Source organism: Microplitis demolitor, chromosome 10, assembly GCF_026212275.2.
Source record: "Microplitis demolitor isolate Queensland-Clemson2020A chromosome 10, iyMicDemo2.1a, whole genome shotgun sequence".
NCBI lineage: Eukaryota > Metazoa > Arthropoda > Insecta > Hymenoptera > Braconidae > Microplitis > Microplitis demolitor.
This window is the reverse complement of record NC_068554.1, coordinates 14226543-14248297: the sequence shown is the minus strand read 5'-3', so window position 1 is coordinate 14248297 and position 21755 is coordinate 14226543. Positions and strand designations below refer to the sequence as shown.

Genomic DNA, 21755 nt, shown 5'->3' with positions numbered 1-21755 from the left:
TTTATTGATGAGTTATAAAAGTCCAAAATTAAATAAGGTTTTTTCTTGGTTTTATTCAAACGGAAAATTGCAATGAGGAAGTGCTTAATATTGATATTAAGGGCTCAAATTTTAACAGGCCTCTTTTTTGCCGTGCCAAAATTTTAGGAAGTAAGTCTTTGAAAAATGAAAAAAAAAAAAAAGTTTTTTTTTATCTGTCTAATATATATGATATTGGTTTCTAGACTGATCCACTCGATGAATTAAGAAATAGAAATATTTCCCGAAAGCTGGACCATAAGCTCTACTGAGAGAAAAAATTGTACATTTTTATGAAAAAAGTACTAGACTTAAGTATTTTAGTTACTTAAATAGAATAATTACTTAATATGCTTCTTCAATTCCTTTTTTTTTTAATCAAATAATTACTTTATTGAAGTTATTAATTATCATTAATTTAAGAACGTATCAACGGATATTGAAGAAATATTTGCTTGTGTTAAGTAATCCATGCTTCTAGAAATTCATTACCAAAGTGAAGCAATAGTTTTCTTAAAATAAGAACTATCGATTTGATTTTAGAAAAAAATAAAATAAGAAAAGTAATTACTTGAATTTTTTATCTCTCAGTATGTAAAATAACTATATAAACAAATTTTAACGCTATTTATTTCTCATGTATTATTTACTTGTTCTCCGATTACCGACATTATGACCACCACATATTCTGTACAAAATTTTCCCCATGATATATTTAAGGTACTAGAGGGACCAGTAAGACAATAGAATTTTATGTCACGTCATGACGATGTAGTACATATGGATATATACATTTGGAAGGTTACACACATTGTTGTAAATTTACTTTTCGTCTTGAAGATCTTGACAATTGACCAAAGTCGTTGGTAACGCGACTAATACACCCTAGATACTCTTAAATTCGGTAAGACCCTCTTACTGTGCATTATACCCTCTTGGATCGTTACGGAATGTAAGTTAAGGGATGGATACCACAAAATACGATACTCTAAATTAGATTATAGTTCTTCATATGAAATAATTTTTTTATTTTCTTAAGAATAAATTACTTATTTTTATCAATTCGTTTATTTAAGTTAAAAAATTACCAACGAATGGAAAACAATGCCAAAATTTAGAAAAATCACTGTTTTTAACATTTTTTACCGGATGTTTCATATATCAACTAATTAATACGGAACGTCACTTTTGTCGAAGTCGACAATGTCTTTAAAAATATTGTTGAGCTCAAAAAGCTTGAACATGTATCGAAAATACTGTTTTCGAGCTTCTTGAGCTCGAAAAAAACGGAAAAAAAAGTTTCGAGACTTGTTCGCTGGATCAACCGTTTTTTAGTTTTTTTATTGGAACTCCGATTGTATTTTTAATTTTCGAAATACCACTGTCAGTTTCGTTGGTTATTAGAATGTCAGAAATTATTAAGAGGTCTACAATAAACAAATGCGATTATGACAAGGGTTAAATCAAGTAAGGAACTAATTGTGCAGGCAAGAACTAATGAGTTTTTTTCCTTAGTGCAGAAACTGATCAGTTTGTGCCCGTTGAGTCGCATTGCTCTGAAATCGGTTTGTTTTGACTAGCTGTATAGAGACACTGAAACTTTCAGTTTCAATGCTGGTATCATGAAAATACTATCAAAAGTCGACTCAAAAAATAATATAACAACGAGAAAATGTTAAATTTAGAGGCGTATAAATTTAAAATATCACGCAAACCATTAGTCGTGGACATAGTATAGCCTTATCCTGTTATCCTTATTCTCCAGAATCGCGACTTACTACTAAAGATACTGAGTAGAAGTAGCAACGTTGTTAATGGTAAGTAAGTAAGAGAACGAGAAAGAGAGTTAGTTATAGGGCGAGAGAAAGATCCGGTAGTTTCATAACTATACGAATATAACCAGGAGTTAAAACCACAGCATGAATGTCGTATCTTACTACTCTTGCTGTGCTTTCTACATTTACTTTAAGGTTATATATATACATAAATATATATGCGGCTGGTCGTCTTTAGAACAAGGAGGATCTTATTATTAGACTAAATCCTATTTCAAGAAAACAACAAATGTGTAGGTTGTGTTACATGAACTACAAGAACGTGTATATTCTTTATATCAACAAGACACTGTAGAATTTTAAGGAAAATAATATTTGTTGTAGATTTAATTTTTTTATTTATTTACAACAAGGAATAATCTTTGAAGTTTAAAAATATGATAGAGTCATTCAGTAAAATGGAAAAATACGATACCATGACAAATACAAGGGTAAGCATTCGGCTAATTTTCAATATGTGAATTCATTGAAGAATACATTTTTTTATTATTTGGAAAAAATAAAGTGAACTATCAGTGATTTTGGATTCGAAATAACGCTTCAATTATTATATTTAATCAAAAGCTACTTTGACTATTTCTTAGATAACTATATTATCATTGACGCTCGTCCGTGTGTACCTACGACCCATGCTTGACGACTAATGATCGATTTAGCCTATATACTTGTTGCACAAGTAACTCCTATTAATACAAGCATACAATTCCTTTAGGCTAGAAATGATATTATTGTTGACTCTACTATTGATTTATTCAAACCCAACTCGAAAAATTAAACCTCTTTTCAACTTCCAATTTAGGCTGAAAAATTTGAGTCTCAATGAGGTATCTCGCAAAAATATTCTAAATCCTTCTTTGAACCTCAATACCTGCGCTCGTTTCCGTTTCTTCACTATAGAGGTTCATATGAGCTTGAATATTATCTTATTTAACGTTCTTAACTTTCCGTCATAAGCTTGCCTTCAGTAAGTCTCTTCTCATCAAACGGCAATTACCAAGTCCAAACTGCATAAAAAATACGTATTTATTTTAACACTACAAGAATGAAACAAATCGTAAATATAACGTTTAAAATCATACAAAATAAAACAAGCTCATCACGAGTAGTTGAAAACAAAACTGAGCACACGGTAATGGGGAGACTGAATTTCCAAGAAATATTTCCCCTATGTCCACTAGACCAAACTTACGACGGATGTTCGACTGTAATAGATCTTTTCTTTATAACTGTATATTTAGATATAAACTGTTGTTTATTGTCTAACTTCCCGAGTTTTTTTCTCTTTTTCTATTCAGTCAATCCCTAGTAGCATTGTACTAAGCTGGTTACTTGACGAATGTCCAGCAAGTTTTTTTTTACTGAAAATTTAAATAAGACGATGTAGTTCTGTTAGATAAGTATACTTGCCAAAGATTTCATCAAGTCTTGCTTTAGATTCTTCTTAAAGGCCTACGGAAATATGTGGAAATAGTCTACTGCAATTCTCAAGCAACATACGTACAATAAAACAATGTTACGTCAAAGTTGCTGCAGAATTTCCTAAGATATCGGGCTTATTTATCTCTTAGTCACTCCAATCTCAAACGTAGTATCTACAGCAAATCCAGTGGCCCTCATTTAATTCAAAGTACTACAAATTGATAAAGTATCACTCGATAACATTATATCGAACATTAAGTGGTCACCCCTGAATTCACTATACTAATTCTTTAGAGACGGCTTACGAAGTAAAGATGAGGGTAGCTATGTCCCAGTTTCTTAAGTGATTTTGCAAAAAGTCTGAGCTAATGCATCTTGAGCAAGTATTACTACAGGTTTATTTAACCTTTCTTACGGAAGTATCTTACTTCAGACTAGTCTAAGATTGATAATGCAGACTTACTAAAGACTGAAACTACAGATTTATGTAAGACTTTCTTAAGAATGCTACTAGGTTTGCGTCTGTAACCCATTTACTTATTTTTGCGCAGCATGTAAGGTAAAAGACCATGTACCTGATCAGGGAACTGGTAGGCAATCATTCCATGTATTTGTATATTGATATTTAGTAAAATTTAGTAAATATAAATATACAAATAGATAAGTGATCGGATACTAGTTCCCTGATCAGGTACATGGTCTCTTATTTTACCAGTAAATTGTACCTGAAAACCTATCTTTGAAATTCTTGCCGAGACGTAGGCTTGGTTCGCCGACCATCATCGAGAACAATACTGGCAATGCATTTTAGACCGCTTAGTCAATCCATGTGTTTAATATACCTTATATTTATTTCAATAATACTACTGTAGTATAAAAAGAATGAGGTCTAAGAAGTTCAAATGCGGCTGAAAAATTCGACTTGAGATCTTTATAAAGCGATTGATGAGGCTCATGAGGTTGAAGTGAGAGTATATTATGAAATTAAACACAAGATTAACAACATGAGACCAGGAAAGCTTATATGAGACTTAGAGTGGCTTGTACTGATTCCAATGTTGTTTTATTTCTTGATCCAGGAATATTCATTTTACAACTAAAGACAATACATTACTTTGAAGTAAGTAAATATACTTGCTCGAATTCACTCACTTCTTTTTCAAAGACAATTATTACTTTTACATTCAATATACATTTTTTACAGTCTCTCATCATGTGTAAATTGTAGATCTGTAATCAATTTTTAAAATCACATATTCATGACTATATTGTAGAGTTGATGAATAAAAGTAAGAAATCATTATTATAATGTCAATGAGAATAATATGTCATAATTATTGGAATTAAGTTATAACTGTTAAAGTATATACGTTAACAACAGTATAGATAATTGAAGATAACGAATGATGTCAATAACTAGCTTACTGATAAAATAAAAAAATAAGTAACGTTAATGCCGTAAATAGTTTTTTATTATGCTAGTTATCAACAATTTTAATTATGATTCGATGCTTTATCTTCAACCAATTGATTTATTGAGTTGATTTTAAGCTATGTCAATGTAACTGAATATTACACATGAAGGAAAACGGGCCGAAAAATATTTCAAAAAATAAGATAATACACTTGGGCAAATTTTCATAATAGCGTGTCAGATAATAGTAAATGAATATAATAGTTCCCGAGTGAAAATAATTCGTTCCGAAAAGATTCCAATAAAGTTTGACGTATGGAACTTCTTAATTTAATTTAAGTTTTTTTGTGAGCAAATTTTCAATAAAAAATGAATGTTTTTAAAAACATTTCTCAACGTATTTTTACTGTAGTTTACTCTTGTTTCAAAAAAGTCCAAAAATCTTGGATTTGGAACTTTTCGTGAACGTTATTCAAATTCACAAGAAATTTGTATTAGAGTACGAAAAAAAATGTTAATCTATTTTTGGAACATGAATTTTCATCGCGTTCATGAAAGATTCAAAAGTGATGATTTTGGAACTTTTCATGGACGTTCTCTTATTGTTTAGGACTTTTGACTTGTAATGGGAATTTTTTTATTACATAAATTAGTTAAACATAAACAAGAAATACTATCACTTAATATACAATTTTTAATAAGAACGTTTTAACAATAATTGAGAAACCCATATGATGCGATGTTGTTGAATTCGATTCTATCTACTTTAATAACTATCTTTCAACTCACCCTTCAATAACATGTTCAATAATAAATTGCTATCATTAATAATTGTCAGATCGATAGCACCCTCCCAATCATCACTTTACTGCTTCTTATATCGTAATAATAGTTATTTATTTCTATCGTGATATTTTCCTTGATATTGTTTCCCAGTGAGTGCATACGATGATTTTGATTACTATCACGTCTCAAAATATATTATTACGTCATATATATCTTATTTTTTTCGCCAATATATCATTTGTCAAATTCCCGCAGTAGAGAAAGCAGAAAAAACTTGATAATTTTTCTTACATTAATTGATTTCAATTATTGATTTTCTTCTTTTGATTAATTTTAAAAATATATGTTTCTAGTTTAAAACTTCCGAATGACAGTCACTTAAAAGACATCAAATGACCCGTTGGTACGTACAACTGTGAAACATGAAATTCCTAAATGGTCTACAGTTTCATCGTTTCATCCCTTACTAAACTCTCTTCGCCAACCCAGCAGACCCTAAACCCTGACAACCTATTGCCCAACCCTATTAAAACGCAACAGGTGATTCGTTCTCGATATTGGATGATCCGGTTATTTCTTGTATTATTTTTTATTTCGCTGAACAAACTCTTTTTACTTAAAACTTCCGTTTTTTTATTTTTCTAGTCATTAACTCAATAACTTTAGCTCAATAACTTTACGACAAAAATGTTGAAATGAAAAAATGTATAGCTCAAAATTCTTTACGACAGAGGATTCGGTCATTACTTTCACTAGTTCAATAGCCTGTGAAATATCGAAGATTAAAAATGTCTTTGATAAAAGAAATTTATTTGTAACTTTGAGTAATTAGCTCATTAATTATTGGCTTCAAAACAAAAAAAAACTTGAAATAAAATTATAGAATTCAAAACCATCGTAAAAAAAAAAAACTGGAAACCGGTTGACCCTGCGTGTCAGCCCCGAAACTTCCAGCTGTTTTTTAAATTTTTTGAGAAACGAAACATTGTTGTCAATGTTTTCAAGCTTTTTAAGTTTGACAATTCCTTGAAGTACATTAATATTTTCGAGCTCTGAGAGCTTAGAAAAAGTTACGTTTTATCTTAAAGTTTGAAAATTTGAAAAATCGAAAGTAATTAATAAATATGCGTTTTTTAAATTTTTGTTCACACTTATGTTTAATGAAATCAATGTGAGATACCGGCGGGTAATAAGGCCTATCTAAGGAAGATTTTGATTAGAATCGAAAATATTGCAATTATCGAAATGTATCATTAATCTTTATTTCAATAGATTAGCCATAAAATGTAATAAAGCAACGATAATTTTTACCATAAACAAACAAAAAATTATATTTTTACAAAAATCATACGAATAGGCCTTATTTTACTACGGTAGGGTAATAAGGCCTACGGGTTAAACAAACTGGAATAGTTTAACTATACTTAATAAAATTGGTATGAGAGAAGAATCATCACTTAAATTTAGCAACAATACTTTTTAAGAATTAGAAGACTAGATTGTTTCGCTCAACAGCACTTGAAATTATCAATATTCTTTTTAAGAGTCAGAAGACTAGATTGTTTTTTATAATTTCTTCTGCGCTACGACAGCATATGACGGATGATGAAATATAGAAGACAGAGAACGTGGTATTGGAACTCTATAAATTTGTCGTAACATCTCTATGTGAGACCCTTCTACTAGAGTAGCCTTCAGCGGAGGCGGTTATTTTAAATATAATTTGTCACTCAGGCCTTATTACCCGTGGGTACCTTAGATTCGACGGAAAAATTATTTTTTACACGGGATAATAAATAATTTACATACAGGCATATATGATCCTATACGATCGCAAAAATCTGTTCAAAACACAAGTTCGGAAAATCGGGCGGAAAGCAATAACTTTCCATTCATCGAAAATTTTCAATTTTCGTAGCCATAAGTTTAAAAATTCAAAATAACTTTATTTATTCAAGTTACGATTTGAAATAATGAACACGAAATATTCAACGTAAGCATAATCTGCACTTTTTTTGTTATCCACGTCGATTTGAATAAGTTTTTGAGAGACATATATTATGGGTTTATGTATATACTTTTTTTCTTTAGATTTATTTAGTCTTTTTTTTAGATGCTTTGTGTTCATTTGCCGGCGGAATATTAACTGAAGTCGATTTATTTCGAGTGATCGTCACGTACTACTGAGACATTTCCGCGTAATCCCATGAGAGTTCGTGTCGTAGGCGTCAATCCCTCTTTTATATACTGATACATCAAGGTAAATCCATCTTCAGAAGAAGATATTTTTACGTGGAATTTTATTTATTTATCTGAATATTTAGTAACTATATTTATTAAACTTTTTTTTTTCATATTTGATAAATAAAACTGTTAATTTTATAATGAATTTTGATCCAAAATGACATATAGTGCGCGATTTAATAAAACAGTAACGTCGAGTAGTATTTGTTTCTGGTATTGATTATTTCAGAGACATTTTGGTTCACACAGATGATTTTGTAGTCAAAATTATCCAAAAATTTTAGGTAATGCTGAGAAAATTCAATATTCTAATAAATTGTATTACAGTTGAGTACCCGTGATAAGCCTACCCGCAATAAGCCTCCCGGGTCGAAAAATTTGATCTGTTTTTAATCAACTAAAAATTTTAAGTTATTTTTATTCAATTTTATTTTTTATTTACATTTAATTAATATGTGAATTTTAATCTAGTTTTGCCCTTACTATTCCTTATTTAGACTATTTTCAGACTTATTTTCAATAATTTTTAGTCTGTTTTTATTCTTATCTAGATCAAAATCAGACTTTTTCTGTCAATTATTTTTAGTCTTTTTTTGTTTTAATCTAGATCAAAATCAGACTTTTTCTGTCAATTATTTTTAGTCAGTTTTTATTCTAATCTAGATCAAAATCCGACTTTTTCTGTTTATTATTTTTAGTCTGATTTTAATCTATATTCGATCAAAAACAGATTAAAATTTTTTTTTTATAATTATAATGATAAATAATAAAAACATAATTAATGAAAGTTTGATATTTTTTTACACATTGATATAAAATAATATTTATTTAATAAATAAACTAGCCTCAATTAACATATAGACATTACTTGACAAAAATTTAACTTCATCCTCCTTCTTTTCTTCTGATAGTGCATCCTAGTAACGCAGACTTTCTTTGAACATACATTCTGAGAAAAATCAACTATTTTCCTCTGACTTCTTCTATCTCCAACTCATTCAGTTCCTTATCATCATCTGTTAGATATTTTTATAAATACAGAAATTTATCATTATAAGTTTACATTCAATATGAAAGAGAATCCTAATTTAAAGAATAATTGGTGAAAAACCTTGCCATTAAAAAATGAATTATTCTAAGAAACTCAAAGATTGTGTGACACTGAGTAATCTTAATTTAAAAAAAAAAATTACGTGGCAAAATTTTTTTTCAATTCTTTGCTTCATTAAAAGCGTTATATGAAAGCAATAAATTTGAATTCAAAAAATAATTTAAAAAAAAAATTAATATTTCATTCAACTAGTTCAAATACAGACCAATTAGTCCAAATGCAGTGCAGTTAGACTAAAATCAGACCAAATATTTCGACCCGGGGCTCTTTCCCTCAATCGGTAGTTAAGGTTCAACCAGCTTGCCCCACTTAATCATATAATTTCATATTGTCCTCATGTTGCCATTACTGTCATAATTTCTTCATAAATTTTTACGTAAAAAATGCCACAAAATTCTCTGAGTCAAACGAAATAAATAAAATAAATGAATTGATAAATATCTTGATTGTAATTAAATAAAAATAATTATTATAGATGAATGAATAAATAGAATAGGTTAAATAGAATAATAGTATAAGAAGTGACATTGTGATTCTGGTCGTCTACAAACAGTACTAATGACCCAACAGCCAACGGCACTCGGTGACTTCATTTTTATTCTTATACAGAATAAAACGAGTGACTAAAGACACGAGTCACGAAAACTTACTCCAAGTACTACTAACACTAGTAGTAACTACTAGACTATGAGTACGCCATTTTGTCTAACACCCTCTTTTGTACTCAACTCTATACCTCTTAGCCAATATCCCACAATTAGCTTATTCTATTAAACCCGACGACGGTCTCTTGTACAAGTCAATTCATTAAAGTCCGCAGTACAACCTCTTACTTGTACGAAATTTCACGTTTTTTGCTCATAGAATTACTTAAAGTAGAAAAAAACCTCTTACAGTCATTCTAAGTCTGCTAATTTAAGTTCATTTGTATTTAGTTGACTATTCATGTTAATGTCTTATATATATATATATATATATATATATATATATATATATATATATATATATATATATAAATTCATTATAAAATTTTTTTCAATTTTCAAAAATCGAAAAAGAATAGTAATTATGGAAGGCTTGCTACCGGATCGGGCTTGAAAGTTGCAGGATGGATAGACTTTTAAGATAAAAAATTTTCAAGAAAATCGAAGAATACACACAGTTTTAAAAACACGATTAGAAATTAGAAATTCAAATGCCTCGGTTAAAAATATTTCAAATAATTGGTTAATATTTTTTTCTGTAAAGGCCATCTAAAAACGAAAATTCTGAAAAAAAAAAAAAAAAAAAAAAAAAAAAAAAAAAAAAACTATTCAATTTCGACCACTATTACAAAAGTAATAATCACACAACCATAAAAAGAGCGGTTATTTTGGAAATTCAATATGATTTGAACCATTGATCGTGAATATCTTAAAATTTACCAGAAATCCTCTTTTGAGGAGTACTAAAATACCAAAAAAACAAGAAAATCGAAAACAACAATTTTTGAAACCATCCGATTTAGCGTGGAATGTCCCACATATAGCAAAATGGATTTAATTTTTTTAAGGCTTCTCTCTCAATCATTCTGGTCATCGTTGTTAGCGTCATTGCAATCCTTATTACACATACATAGTAGACTTTGACGGACTGAGAGTTTAAAAGGGAGAAATCACTTCGGATAGATATCTCACTCGCTCCAAAGCACGAGCATAGCATTGTTGCGCTCATACTCACGGCTGAACGTTTTTGGTGTCTGGAGGATCTTTGGCCCTTACAATTGGTCTGGCTGAACAAATATATGTATAAAATAGTCCCTTAAATAATATATACAAAAACTAGACGTTAGAATATAAGTAAAGTTGCGATATTTTGTTAAGAGCTTTAGAGTGTCTGGTGAATATTATGAACGACGGAAAGTGTCTAACAATGTTCAATATTATTTTGTTGTAATATTTTATGAAGCACGTATAAAAATGAACCATTAGAATTAAAGTGAAGTTAGCCCTGTTTTTAGCACCTTTCTCACCCGGTATCTGAGAATCAGCCGTTCAAACAACTTAACAGGTATGCTGGCATTCAGTTCACACATAAACACTACTCGAAGCCCCATGTTTTGTCCTTTAGAAAATATTTATTACTTAAGTAACGTCTGGGGGCACTGGACTCTTAGATTACTAGTTAAGGAGAAAAAAAATTTATGTCTGTTATTTATCATTCTCTACTTATCAATACCCTCACAATATTAAAATAAAAAAAACATTAACAAAACTTTCTCGTCTCGTATATAAAATTCCATTGGTTGTTTTTTTTCCTCTTCACCCAGTCGCAAAAAAAGTCATCACCCGCGAAAGGAAAACGATGGACTCAATGCTTTATTCGAGGCTTAGATTAAGTCCAAAGAAAAATCTATCCAGTCTCTATAGTCCGTTAGACAGTGTGTAAACTCCCGAAAGAAAAAAGAAATAAATAAAAAAAAATAAAAAAAACAAGAACCTGGCAATATGGATGTTGTCTCGGAATATCCTCGTAGGATCTCTTTGAAGGGAATGAAGTGATCCAGAGCTGTTGGGTTAGGGTTTGCAGGGGGTACATAAGGATAGTCTCTAACTCAATTTAGATCGAGTGGCGGACATTTGTTATCACCAACACTCACCCATATATCCATCTACCTTTTTATTTCCTATTATTTATCTAGATAAATAAGTCAACTTCTTTAGTTTTATACCTTTATATCATCATTTTTCTTTTTATCCGTATTCTTATTTAATTTTTTTTTCTTTCTTGTCTAAGTAATGAATTCTTCAATGATCAAATCTACAAAAAATTTACAGCCGATAAACTTTAAAATAAGGTATTGATTACAATATGGGTAAATTGAAAAAATATATTTTCTTCGGTAAATAAAAAATTTATAAGAAATCGCACTGTCTCCGCGCTCAAAAACATTTTCAATCGGATGTTCCGTTGTAGACGAAAACTTTTTTTTCTACACTTCGGGTACAGTTTTTTTCTGTACAGTCTCCCTATCCGAAAGATCCTATAAAATCCACTTAAATGGGTTAAAAACCGCGTAAGAACCAATAGAAGTGTAATGGTTTCTATGCAGCTTTTGACCCATTTGAGTTGGATCTATAGAAACTTTTGGATGAATTAATTAATGTAACAGGACCGAAGTCCACCTTCATTTCACGGAAGTCCGTTTCCTCGCCTATTTCAAACACACACGTGCTGCGAATATCCTGTTTTTTCTACCATAAATATTATTGTAGCGAAATGTAAAGCATAAGCTCATTATTGGCATTACCCTCGGTTTGTTGATCAGATCAAAGATCCTTTTGCATGTGGGTGCCGAACCATTAGCCACTACAAGTTCGAACCCAGTGAATCCTAAGCTTTTGGGTTTCCCTATGCCGGCTAGGAGAGGATTCGCCTATAGTACCAATTCCATGTATTGGTTGACATACCACATTTTAGTCAAGAGGGGGCATGGTTTCTTGACCTGCCCTCCTGAGAAGACACCCAGTTAGGAACTTTTAGATAGAGTTGTTACGTACCCGTTATATTTAATTATATTATTAAATTAATAATATCGATTGAATTATTATTTTCAATCTGTAGTTTCTGAGCCGTTTGAAAGAAAATCTTAAATAAACGTCCTAAGAATATTGACGCAGTCTATCTATAGACACAACAAAGTATAACGCGGAGTCTTATAACGAGATTGCACTGTACATCCGATTTAAATCAAAAACGATAAGAAGTTTAATTAATATGTTAAGTATAAATATTCCGTCATTTGGATCAAACCTGTCCGATTTCAAAAATCAATTGCGCAACATCTGAAAGTTATTGCGTCACATTATTCTGTCAATATGTAGAGTATGTAGTGATTGCTTATCATTCGTTGTGTTCATGACGCTATGTTTGTTAAATGAAAACACGAGACCTCACTGACACTCATCCGTCGAGGACTGATTGCATCAACATAACATTGAACGTTAGATTCAGTCATCATATTCCCCTAATTTCAGTCCTTGTGATTTTGGTTTCCATCAACCGAAGAGAAAAGTCGGTGGCGTTTCTTACACTAGTGCCGATGTATTACGAGAAGCCTTTGATAAGGAAATAATGGATGGTAATCAACACAAAAGGTACTCACCAGTAAGATCAATTTTACTTGTGGGCGGGTTTGATCCAAATATCCTAATATTAAATTCATTTCAACATTGTTAAAATAAAAATGCTTTCAATGACATATTGACTTAATTAAATAAATTTTTTTTTGAAACTTCATATTTTTTCATGGTTTTATACTAAAGTCTTCACTTCTAATACAATGGAATATAAAGCCGTCACTTATTACGTTTAAACGGCAAGAAATTTGAATGAAATATAATTAATAACAATTAATTCCTTGAAACAATAAAAGAAAAATTATAAAACGTGAAAAGACGAATAGCGAACGAAATTCAAACGAGTGATGCTGATGATGGCGTTAATGGTTAGTGGTCTTACTTAGTAATTACACTATAAGGGATTATAAAGGTCGTACAAGTGGCACATGAGAGTTGTTCACTCGAACTTGGCATTCACGCCATTTTCAAGACCCTCTATAATCCATCGTACCTACGTATATATATGAAAATATGCATGGGTACTTATTTTTAATTTTTTTTGTCTCGCGGGAATGCACAATAAAATTTTAAGAGTTGGTATTTATTGTCATTAAATCATTGAATTTTTTTTTTTTTTGAATTTTTTTACTGCAACAATATAATAGGGGAGGTCGTAGTTAAAAGTTCCAGTTTTAAGAAAATGTTGAATATTTCTGGAAAGTAATTAATTATTTAATAGCTAAATAGTCAATTTATATAAGACTAGTTATTATGGCATGGAGGCAAGTTATTCCACATGAAGTCGAGTTGTTCCCATACACGATTGAAAAATTTGTGTTAAATTTAACACAAATCACATGTCCCAAATGGTCCATTCAATTTTTTTTGTTCATTTAACGCATTATACTTGTGTCAAACAAAAATACAAGTTGGCTTAATGGTGACGAATAATTGACAGAATATTTAACTATTGAATTTTTATACACAAGAACACAAAATTTTCAACTATGTCCACTGAAAGACAATTATGGTAACTGTTCCTATTACACTTATGAAATGTCAACCCATAACGTTATAGTAATAATTAATTGGAATTATGAGATATACGCCCATAATTTCTGGGAATACTTCCCATAACTATGAAACCTACTACTATGATTATGGTAAAAGTTCCTATATCGTAGGGTAAGAAATTATCGATACTGCCACTCTTTTATGTCGTATCGTATAAGTAATGGTTACTATGCTGAACGACAATAGAACGCATTCGTCCAGGGGATCTTTCGCTTGGATTATACTCAGTCGTATGTAAAGACAACTCATTCCTATTATAACAAGAACTAGCAATCTGCTAAGATTAATTTTTACATACTTTACAATCATTCTTGTGTAGCACAGTAACCATTCCTATATATTTTTTTCCGTGTAGGGTTCTTAAAATACGTTAAACCAAAAAATTTTCATATGAGACTCGAAAAAAAATCTCGAACATAGTTTACCCTGCAAGACAGCCCCAAAAACTTCTTGCTGTGTTCGAGCTCAAAGAGCTCAAGGAGCTCAAAAACAGTATTTTAGATACATTTTCAAGCTCGAAAATATACATCCTTGTATTGGTTGTGTTATGTCTTGTCGTAGTCTACGAAGAATCGAAAAAATAAAAAAAAGTTAGAAAAATTAGGATAATTGTTGTTATGTAGACACTTCTCTGTCGATATATTCTGAGCTAATCAACTGATTTTGACATATATGGACGCTCGGACCTTGTTTTGAAAATAATCGAAATAACTTTCTAAGACCTCCAAACATCGACATCTGATGGAAACTCGATTTTCGAAAATAGAAAGAAAAAGAAAATTTTCCGATTTTTCAAATTTTTTCAATTACCTTAGCTAATAATTAAAATTTATTGTTGTCTTATCATTATTTTTATTTTCATAAACTAAAGAACATCAATAAATAATAAAAATAAACGATAAAAGGAGTAAGCGAAATGAGAGGGGTGGTTGTAAAGGGTTAAATTGAATATTTAGTAGAGGATAGTTGGCTCGACCGAAGGTAGTAGTTAAATGTCGTATACGTGGGCTATAATGCGTTTATTAATGAACACCAAGAATTTCATTAAAGATTGTTTGTATATCAAACTGTCCACTAAATTATCCGATATAACACCCTCTGCTGCGACACTAGAAACTATTGGTTACTCTCATTTCTCACCTCCCTCCCCCTCATCCATCCTCTTCTTCTCCTACCTCTTCACTCCCTTTTGTTCTCCCACTTCTACTTCAGTTTTTATTCTTTTACGAGTCATCAACATTACGAATAGTTCACGCATTTTAAATATCAATGTATTTTATTAACTTTTTTGTTTATTCTTATAAGTGATACTCTTTAATCATAAATTAGTGATTTTTCACTAATTCCAAGTGCATATATACTTTTTGTCAATGTTACAACCGTACCACGCAGAATTAGTAAATATTCTCTGTATGAATATATGAATATGTAAATATGAGAATCCACTGAATTGATCGCTAAAATAAAAAAAAAAATATTATACTCTTGTAGAAAAAAAAACGAGGTGCTAGCTATAGCGCCTGACCAGTTTCACTAGAGATTGTCTCAATCCAAAATGGCGACTTTTTAATTATCATTAACCATTTCAAAGCTTCAGGTCATACATTAGAATATTCAAAATGATGATTAGAACGATAAAATTAAACTAATAACTTGATAATGATAAATTTACTAGTGCTTCAAATTAATATAAATAAACTGAATAAATCAAAACTAAATAACTTGAAGAAATTTATATAAATTTATTTCATGAATTAATAATGTCAGATTGCAAAGTAAAAATTCGATGAATTATTTTGTTTTTTGACAAACGTATTGAACTACTTCAGTAACTCTGTAAAGTGACAAACCGCAATATTTATTTTAACTGCCCACAGTCGGAGTTCTAAAATAGTATCAAGTCTTTTCTCCATTGTGAAATTTTAATTTTCAAAGTTATGTTATTTATTAAATTACGATATTATCATAAGAATAAATAATATATAAACTAATTTATAAGTTCCTTGAGCTCCTCGAGCTCCTTGAGCTCGAAAACAACAGGAAGTTTTGGGGCTGACCCGCAGGGCCAACCGACGGCCAGATTTTTTTATCTGGGAAAGTAAATCATAGGAAAAAATCAATAAAGAATCCGAGTTATTGAAATGTCCATTATAATAATTCATAAAATTTTATTTGAATTTTCAATAATACATATTTAATTTCATTAGTAAGGTTATGGTAATATACCTTCTTTCGTATACTCGAACCAATAATACGCGTACGTTTTCCGTGTACGGCATTTAACTTGAATAGGTTCGACTTCTTTTGTTCGAACATTGAGGTCACAAAACATTCTATGTTGCCTCTCAGAATAATCACATGACTTATTATATTGTCCTTCAGGACAAGAAGTCCATCTATATTCAGTATAAATCACATATTGTCTCTCATCATGCGTAATTGTCAAATCCGCGTTGTAAATTTTCTTAACCACCCATTCTATCCGCATTTGTGGAAACCTTGATAAATATTTTTTAATACCTTCTTCAGAAAAATGGTAAGCTTCTTGATTATCATTAGGAAGGCGAATAGTATACGAAACATCTGTTGATAATGCAGCGGTAATTAACACTTGTAATATTGCATACACGAGAAATATATCATATTTATTAGACATTTTGTACAAAAGATTATTTTTTTACTCTTGGGCTTGAGTTATTCAATGTAACTGAAATATTATTGATTGTCTATCTACAGCCGAAGTTTGTTATAACCGACTGCTAGTAGTTCTGGGGGAAAAAATTCTTAGGAAATTTAGGCTCCCCTCCATCTCAATTCTCGGCGCACGTTCTACATGTGTGCGTTAGATATCTGACTCATCTCGAGTCGCTCGTTATCAGTATCGTTGGAATTGCAATAAAAAAATCAGTGATCAATGATAATTCTATACAAATCGAAGTAAATAATATGCAAATGATATTTACAATCGATTACCCGTCATGAGTCTAGTTTAAGGGATGAAGGGGAAATTTTTCTTGGAATTTCAGTCTCCCCACTACCGTGCGTTTAGTTTTGCTCTTGACTACCGTTATAAGCATGTTTTATACTATATAATTTTAAACATTGTATTTACGTTTCTCTATTCCGATTTTTCTAGTGCTTATGGTACTAAAATAAACACATCTCTTTACACTAATAATTATAATGTTCAGACAGAAGCTTCAAATGTAATTCATGATCATAATTATGACTTATAACGGACTGTCTGGTGCGAAACTTAGTAGAGAGGTTAAGTGGGGGGAGTTGTTTGGAATTCGTAGCTGGCTTATTACGGGTAAACTTATGACAGGTAGTCGATTATGTTTGAAATACCTATATTTTTATAAAATTCATTATTTTAGAAAATTTATTTTAAAAAACAAGTGACGCTTATCACGAGCGTTAATATGAAATTTGAGCGTCTAAAAGAGTGGGAGAACTTAAAAATCGTAGCCAATAGCGTGATAGGAGGTTGCTTATAACCGGCGTTGACTGTAGATTAACAGCTGCGGTTACTTGATGACAATAAATGCTATCATCACCTAGCTTACTGATAAAGCAAACAAAAATAGGTCACGTTAATTACATGGAAATTTCCAAATTGATTATATGTCGTTACTATTGTACTTATATTAATTTTTTCGTAAAATCATTATATTATTTCATATGAATAAGACTTTGCTTGTTCTGTCGAGGAATTAAATTTGTCAACATAGTAACCAAAGCAAATAAGCAATTTCCGCGAATGCCATCGTGGGTCTAGAGTTTAAACCAATGACGGTGCGTGAGACATGATCCTGGGCGACGCTCACTGGGGTAACCTAAAATGCAACGTTAACGATTTTTACTATTATATTTTATAAAATCGTACAGAGAAAAATCAGTCAAGGGCCAGACCTAAAGAAGTCAAGTACTCTGTTCTAGCAAGGACTGGTTTTTCTCCTGACTGCTGATTTATTTTAATTAAATATTATAGATATTTTCAATAATCGTTAATTTATTTATAACAGGGGTGAGCGCGTAATAGCGAACCCCTCTGGTCTTCTGTCTTGAACGCTGAAATTCAGCATCTAAGATACTTCTTTCCTTCAAGACTAATAATTTGCGACCAGACCCTACCTGGAGTCTTTCAACAACCAACCGAAAGCTAACGATGGATTTAAGAATTTGAAATTATCTATAAATAAAAAAGTGGAATTTCATAGAACGTTACAAATCGTTTTTTAACTTCTCGTTGTGAAAATTTTCAAAAAAAAAAAGAAATTATAGGTTTCGGCCTGATTTTCAAAATTCAAGTTTTCATTAGATCTCGGCGTCTTGAGGTATTTAAGGAATCTATTCAGAGCATTTTCAGATGCATGTCTGTTCATTCATCCGCCCATGCGTATATGTATGCAAACTTTTTTTGTACGACGATATCTCTTGAAAAAATCAACCGATTCGAACGTACTTAGAGGAAATCGGCTCACCAAGACTTACAACTGATTAGATTTTGAAGTCAATTAGTCGAGTACACTCTAAAATCAAGTGTGTTATAAGTGTATTATTTTAACACATATTAAATGTGTGCTATGTTTAAAGCCATAAGCGAAACTATAGCTTTTGTAGTCATTTAAAACAAGTTTCACGGTGTATTAAATATTTATAAATTGCTTATGACGTTTCAATGTTATTTGAGAAGTGTGTTAATTTTGACTACACACTTGGTTTTATTTCAAGTTTTTGTTGCATAAATCGTAAATCGCTCGACCGGTTTCTTTCTTAGTTTGATCAAATCTAAGCCTCAACAAGCTGATTCAATTGCCACAAAGCACGTGTAAATCGGTCAGTTTGTTCGAAAGATATCTTTGGAGAAAAATTACTTTTTTTTCAGCGTAATATATATATTTGTTTATTTATTTATTTATTTGGTCCAGCGATTATCTGAGATCGAAGAGCTCAAAAATTTACCAATAATCACGATTTCGAGCTCTCTGGTAACTTTCAGTAATAAATCATTTCTGTGGTTACCACGTTGGCTGCCGGTCTTGCGCGGGCGCGAGATGTGGGGTGCAAAGGAAGGGGTTGGTCTCTTTTTAACATAACCACCACAGAACCTGAAAAAGTACATAGCCAATATCATTTGGAATGTTTTTCAGTCACATTAAAGTAATATAATATTTCGGCCTCCGATTGTCTCCCCTACTTAAAAACTTAGCAGTGAACCCGTTATGGTATACTAATTCCCGAATTACAATCGTTTAGTAGATCATACTAAATCAAGATTTTTTTATTGAAAATATACATTCTTTTCTCATTGTGCTACAAGTTCAGAGAGATTCTTTCAAAAGAGACATTGGACCTAGAGACTAAAGACAGGATTCGCGCGCGGGAGATCAGCATTCGAATCTCGATCAATTGAAATGATTTTTTAAAATATTAAAATTGACCCCAACACTAACACACATTAGAACAGCCCAAATAAACTAGCAATTTTTTTTTTCGATACACGTATAAAAATTTGTTGATTCAATTAATTAGACCAATAACTTTTTTCCATAGAAAGATTTAAATCTTTCGAGTGTGACTTAACAATTAATTATTCTATAAAAATTAATATGCACAAAATAAGTGTATTTGATTTATAAAATATTTAAATATAAAATATTTTTGCTATAATTTAAATAATAATAATTTTCAGTGTTATGGCAATTTTATGTATATTTGTTGGATTTTCCTTGATATATCCGCTCTCAGTTCTCCTCCCACTACAATACTGTACCACCAGCCACCAGCATTACTCTATAATACACAGCACAACCGAGAAATATTATTTAAATTAAACGAGACTAAACTAAGCGAACGAAGAGCATCGAAGTGGGAATGTAGAATAAGAGTAAGTGGGTTGAGAATTATATTTTCTTGTATATCTATATACTAGTTGTAGTAATAGACGGTACCTACGTATAGTAGTTATAAAGGATGAAATAAGAGTAAGTAAGAGAGTGTAAGTATTAAAGTGTATAGGTGCCGCAATGCCGGCATGCAAATTATTATCGCCGTACGATAATTTAAATGCATATTTTAGCCTCACTATATCATTTTATTATTGCTTTAGCGGCCAAAGTTAAGTCATGGGATACAGAATACCCTCATAGATATATATTTATTATAATATTATATTGCTTAATAAATTTAGATTCGATTTATTGTTTTGCACATTTTATAACCGATGGGCCTGGCTAGGCTGGCTCTTGTGCTGGCCACGGTTAATTATAATTAACTTGATTAATTTGTTTTATGAGCTAGGGGGCTCGCCTCGTTCTCCTGAAATTTTCGCTAAATCTAACAATTTTGAAAAGAAGGGCCTGGTGGTTTATTAAGTAAAAGATTTTGGTTTCACATCATCAAAAGGAAATACTTTTATTTAACCAAGTACCCAATCAATTACAGTATGAAACTTTCCTCAAATTTTATTTTATCAAATTAATTTAGAATAATTATAGCATTTGAAGTTTAATATTGTGTTTTACGTGGAAGAAGATCAAGATATTTAAATTGGAGAACGTGGCATCAACAACGTAGACCTTATCTTCGGTGGTAGGAAACCCCAGGACATGACCAGCAACGATGCGGCAACACTCTCTTTTTGTTATTATTACACTTATTTTTTTGTTATCGCCACAACTCAAATTAAATTTTAACTTTTTAACTCAAAATAGGTTTGTATGGCCGATACAAAGGTTCTTCGATTAAATATTTTATAATAGTCACTGCAACTACATCGATACCGGACGACCAAACTCAAATCAAATACACAATTAAAGTAAACTGATCACTGGGACTAAATAACTAGATATTCGACTAGCTTTAGGTCAGCTCATGTTATATGCACTGAGCTCTGGGGTCGAGTAGGGACCTCGCCAAGCGTCATCACTATCCTACTGGTCTACTGCAGATGGTAGCCAGGGCCTAAGTCTCTCGAGCAGTTGCTTGCTGGCCCTTTTATAGATAAAGTTTTGCTGACGTGGAGCTACTCAACTGCCGTTTATAATTTTATTCAAATTCGATCTTACGGACCCCTTACAGGGCTCGAGTAACTAAAGAGTGTATAAATAGTATATGATCAGCATGTTAGATGGCTGTCAGATGACTTAAATTTTCGCGCCCGATTTTCGAGTCGAAAATTCAAAGCGCACTGTTACAACCTGAAGCGCTGAGTGTGCTCTATTGGCACTCGATTTTTTTCAGATACCTCACTCACTGTCAATCATCTCTATGTTTTGAAAGTATATTAAAATAGAGTGAAACATATCATATGTCACGATCGAAGTGAGTGAAGGCGACGGGCGAAAGGGTAATTTAATTTATTGTTTAATATCATAATGCCGATTTTCCCTATTCGGTAACTCAGCCAGGGAGTTCGATTGAACGTCACGTGGTTAGTGTGAGAACGTATAAGGGATCAGGCACCGATTATTAGTTTATGAATAATAATGTGAAATTATTTTTATTCTGTCATCCAACCAAGGATTTTTAATCACGTGGCTAATAATGTCATAATTTCGTGTTGTTCTACAACTTATGTGTCTATTCGTACTGAGCGGATGTACTATAGACCGTCCCGTTCAATGACCTGCGTGGCGTTAGGGTAGGTCAGAGATTTTCTGAGCGAGAGGGATGTTGGGTCGGTGAATATGGGCCCTCGAGAAGACCGTGTTCTTTCCCTGTCTTACTTTAAGGCTACTATGACTTAG

At 31.4% G+C, this 21755-nt stretch overlaps 1 protein-coding gene across 1 annotated transcript in view; it reads left to right on the top strand.

Moving 5' to 3' along the window:
* LOC103568995 (nuclear pore complex protein Nup88) overlaps window positions 1–21755 on the top strand; it is a 159788-nt gene that overhangs the window by 62098 nt on the left and 75935 nt on the right. The gene's annotated exons all lie outside the window — the stretch shown is intronic.